The sequence below is a fragment of the Bos taurus genome, chromosome 4 (assembly GCF_002263795.3).
Source record: "Bos taurus isolate L1 Dominette 01449 registration number 42190680 breed Hereford chromosome 4, ARS-UCD2.0, whole genome shotgun sequence".
Taxonomy (NCBI): domain Eukaryota; kingdom Metazoa; phylum Chordata; class Mammalia; order Artiodactyla; family Bovidae; genus Bos; species Bos taurus.
In genome coordinates this window covers 27,717,033-27,721,869 of record NC_037331.1, presented here as the reverse complement: position 1 = coordinate 27,721,869, position 4,837 = coordinate 27,717,033, and the positions used below count along the sequence as shown (strand labels likewise).

The window sequence follows — 4,837 nt, the reverse complement described above, 5'->3', positions numbered from 1 at the left end:
TTCTGTGGCCACTGCTGAGTTTTCCAAATTTGCTGGCATATTGAGTGCAGCACTTTCACAGCATCATCTTTCAGGATTTGGAATAGCTCAACTGGAATTCTGTCAGCTCCACTAGCTTTGTTCGTAGTGATGTTTTCTAAGGCCCACTTGACTTCACATTCCAGGATGTCTGGCTCTAGGTGAGTGATCACACCATTGTGATTATCTGGGTTGTGAAGATCTTTTTTGTACAGTTCTTCTGTGTATTTTTGCCATCTCTTCTTAATATCTTCTGCTTCTGTTAGGTCCATACCATTTCTGTCCTTTATCGAGCTCATCTTTGCATGAAATGTTCCTTTGATATTTCTGATTTTCTTGAAGAGATCTCTAGTCTTTCCCATTCTGTTGTTTGCCTCTATATCTTTGCATTGATCGCTGAAGAAGGCTTTCTTATCTCTTCTTACTATTCTTTGGAACTCTGCATTCAGATGTTTATATCTTTTCTTTCCTCCTTTGCTTTTCACTTCTCTTCTTTTCACAGCTATTTGTAAGGCCTCCCCAGACAGCCATTTTGCTTTTTTGCATTTCTTTTCTATGGGAATGGTCTTGATCCCTGTCTCCTGTACAGTGTCACGAACCTCATTCCATAGTTCATCAGGCACTCTATCTATCAGATCTAGGCCCTTTAATCTATTTCTCACTTCCACTGTATAATCATAAGGGATTTGATTTAGGTCATACCTGAATGGTCTAGTGGTTTTCCCTACTTTCTTCAATTTAAGTCTGAATTTGGCAATAAGGAGTTCATGATCTGAGTCACAGTCAGCTCCTGATCTTGTTTTTGCTGACTGTATAGAGCTTCTCCATCTTTGGCTGCAAAGAATGTAATCAATCTGATTTCGGTGTTGACCACCTGGTGATGTCCATGTATAGAGTCTTCTTTTGTGTTGTTGGAAGAGGGTGTTTGCTATGACCAGTGCATTTTCTTGGCAAAACTCTTATTAGTCTTTGCCCTGCTTCATTCCGTATTCCAAGGCCAAATTTGCCTGTTATTCCAGGTGTTTCTTGACTTCCTACTTTTGCATTCCAATCCCCTATAATGAAAAGGACATCTTTTTTGGGTGTTAGTTCTAGACGTATGCTATAACGTGGTTGTAAGGGTTAAATTCCTAGCACAGATTATAGCATTCTATAATGTGTGCTAAGTTACTTCAGTCATGTCTGACTCTTTGTGACCCTATGGACTGTGGGCCACCAGGCTCCTCTGTCCATTGGATTTTCCAGACAAGAATACTGGTGTGGGTTGCCATTTGTTTGTCCAGGGGGTCTTCCCAACCCAGGAATCGAATCCACATCTCTTGTGTCTCCTTCATTGGCATGTAGGTTCTTTACCACTAATGCCACCTGGGTTGGGAAGATCCCCTGGAGAAGGTAATGGCTACCCACTCCAGTTTTCTTGCCTGGAGAATCCCTTGGACAGAGGAGCCTGGCAGACTGTAGTCCATAGGGTTGCAAAGAGTCAGACGTGACTGAGCAACTAACACTTTTGTGGCATTGTGTAAGTTACCTATGCTGTTGCTGCTACTGCTAAGTCGCTTTAGTCGTGTCCGACTCTGTGTGACCCCATAGATGGCAGCCCACCAGGCTCCTTTGTTCCTGGGATTCTCCAGGCAAGAATACTGGAGTGGGTTGCCATTTTCTTCTCCAATGCATGCATGTGTGCTAAGTTGCTTCAGTCGTGTCCAACTCTGTGCGACCCCATGGACAGCAGCCCACCAGGCTCCTCTGTCCACAGGATTCTCCAGGCAAGAATACTGTAGTGGGTTGCCACTTCCTTCTCCAAAATAAAGACTGCTGCTGCTGCCAAGTCGCTTCAGTCATGTCTGACTCTGTGCGACCCCAGAGATGGCAGCTCACCAGGCTCCCTCAGCCCTGGGATTCTCAAGGCAAGAACACTGGAGTGGGTTGCCACTTTCCTCTCCAGTGTATGAAAGTGAAAAGTGAAAGTGAAATCACTCAGTTGTGTCCGAGTCCTAGCAACCCCATAGACTGCAGCCTACCAGGCTCCTCCGTCCATGGGATTCTCCAGGCAAGAGTACTGGAGTGGGTTGCCATTGCCTTCTCCAAAGTTACCTATAAATGTTTGCAATCTCAAATGTTTGTGCAATCTCAACTGCAAATTTACCTATAAATATTTGCAATTGAGATTGCACACTTATTACTATTCCTGTATCCATGACTTATTGAATTATTAAAAGTGACCTCAATTTACTATTCATTGAGTAGTATAAAAAGTAGGAGAGAGGGACACAGCTATAATACATTGAGAAATTCTGGCCTCACTTTAATTAGGTGAACACAAATAAATTTAGTTACTATCATACTAAATAAATACTAAAAAGTTAGCATTAAATAAACACATATTCCCAACAAATTGGGAATCTCATAGGAATTAAGGCTGCCCCAGGTGTTTTTGGAAGACTAGACAGAAGTGGGATTTTTTTTGGATACTCCATCAAAGCAATTGCAAAGTAGCTGCATTTTAAAACCTAGTATAAAACCAAACTCCTACAAACAAACAACCAACAAATTCTGAACTGTTGTCTACAAAGACAGAGTTTTTTTTATAATTGATGTATATAGCTGATTTACAATATTGTGTTTTAGGTGTACAGTAGAATGATTCAGTTATACAGATGTGTGTGTGTGTTTGTGTATGTGTGTGTGTACGTGTATTATAGGAGGCTTCCCAGGTGGCGCTAGTGGTAAAGAACCTGCCTGACAATGCGGAGATGTGAGGTTCGGGTTAGATCCCTGGATCGGGAATATCCCCTGGAGGAGGGCATGGCAACCCACTCCAGTATTCTTGCCTGGAGAATCCCACGGACAGAAAGAAGAGCCTGGTGGACTACAGTCCATAGGGTCACACAGAGTCAGATATGACTGAAGTGACTTAGCACGCACACACATGTACACACACACACATGCACATTTTCTGATTTTTTTAAGGATTATGAATGAATTATACTTTTATTACATTTAGCAGCCCCTTCCCCACCATGTTCTGGAAAGTGAATGGCTCACACTTGGACTTCATGTAGGCTCTGAATAGGAGGAGGTTGAGGTAGTGAGAAACCTCATCAGACAGAGAAGCATAACCCAAATCATCCCAGGTTTCATAATTTTGGTCTCCTAAAAGGACAGTTATTTCATGGTGTTTTATTATTATTTTTTTTAAATTTATACTAAATAGAATTCCTGGCATCTATTTACTGCTTCTTGGTGTGAGGGGAGAGTGCCAGCATGTGGTACAGACAAGGAAGACTGGTGGGATCTGTGGGGCAAGGCCTCCACTTCCCAGTGACACTATTACCAGGAACTCCTGAGATGAGTTGAGCCTCTTCAGGATGTGGTTTGTGGCAGATAGCATGTGAGGAAAGCCTGCCCGCTCTGTCCTGGACCCCAGGCTGGCACTGAGTTTTAAAGGCGAAGAGCATGTGGTAAGGGGCCAGGCTGAGGCGCCTTTGCGAGCGATGCTGCCTGAGTGAGGCCAGGCAGGAGGGCTCACAGGTTCCCTTAAGAGGTGAGCAGTGAGTCAGGGTGGAGGGACGGATTCCAATGTAGTCAGGAATGCTGCAGATCAAAAACAGTGGCTACTGATCTGGCATCAGTAACATGACTGTGTCAAAACCACGATGGCTGAGAGTGGTACCAATATGCTGTGGTTGGAGAAAGTGGGCAACCAGCATTTGTTTGCAGAAGAGATGACGCTCTGTGAGTGGCTCAGCCAATAGCTCAGCTAAGCTTCTCTTGGACAATGTTTCCCATAAAAACCTCTGAGTTACTTGCATAGCATATTTCTGTGTCCATTCTCTCGCTAGTGTGTTATAATCTTTCTGTCAGCCTTGTAGGTGTGAGCTGTCCCTGGCACTGGAGGGTCATCAGGGTTGGGTCACAGAGCAGGGAACAGATGAAGAAGAAAACTTTTGACACTCTCAGTGCTGGAGACCATTGGGACCACAGGGTATCAAGGCAGATGCTGCTGCCGCTGTTGATGTTGGTGTGTTAAACTTTGGTTGTGAAAGCAACGTTTGGGGGCTTGAAAGGATAATCTGTAGGCAAATGGATGGTCGGAAGAAAATGCCTCCTTGGTAGGGACTGTCCTTCAGGCCCATGAAAGTGGCCTGCCAGTGGAACAGATCATCTCCCATGAGTTCTGCAGAGCAATGAGCAGGAGGGTCCCTCTGCAAGCCAGTTGATTTCTTCTGGATCCACTTCAGCACCATCCTTCTGCTGCTGGGGATGGGGGCTCCCAGTCTAGGGCTACCAGAGGTAACCTGCTGCTGTCTTGGCCCTGATTCTTTTCCATTATAGGTTATTATAAGATACTGAGTATAGTTCTGTGTGCTATAAAGAAAATCCTTGCTGTTTACTCATTTTTCATATTGGGGGATATAATTGTTAATCTTGTGCTTTTATCCCTCCCCCCAGCTTTTCTTTGGTAAACATAAACTTGTTTCCTATGTCCGAGTCTGTTTCTTCTTTGTAAATTAGTGCATTTTTATTCCTTTTTAGATTGCACATATAAGTAATATCATATAATATTTGTCCTTCTCTGGCTTATTTCACTCAGTGTGATAATCTTTAGGTCCATGGCATTATTTCACTGTTTTTTATGACCAAGTATTATTCTACTGTTTATATATACCACATTTTATTTTTCATTAATCTGTTCATGGACACTTAGGTTGCTTTCATGTATTGGCTATTCTATATATTGCTTCTGTGAAAATTGGGGTACATGTATATTTTCAAATAAAGATTTTCATTTTTTATGGATATATGCCCAGGAGTAGGA

The 4,837-nt window shown here is 43.0% G+C and overlaps 1 pseudogene; it reads right to left on the bottom strand.

Annotated features, from left to right (window-relative positions):
- Positions 1-3,632: 3,632 nt before the first annotated feature.
- On the bottom strand, positions 3,633-4,399 carry LOC112446325 (ubiquitin-conjugating enzyme E2 D4-like; annotated as a pseudogene).
- Positions 4,400-4,837: the final 438 nt, after the last annotated feature.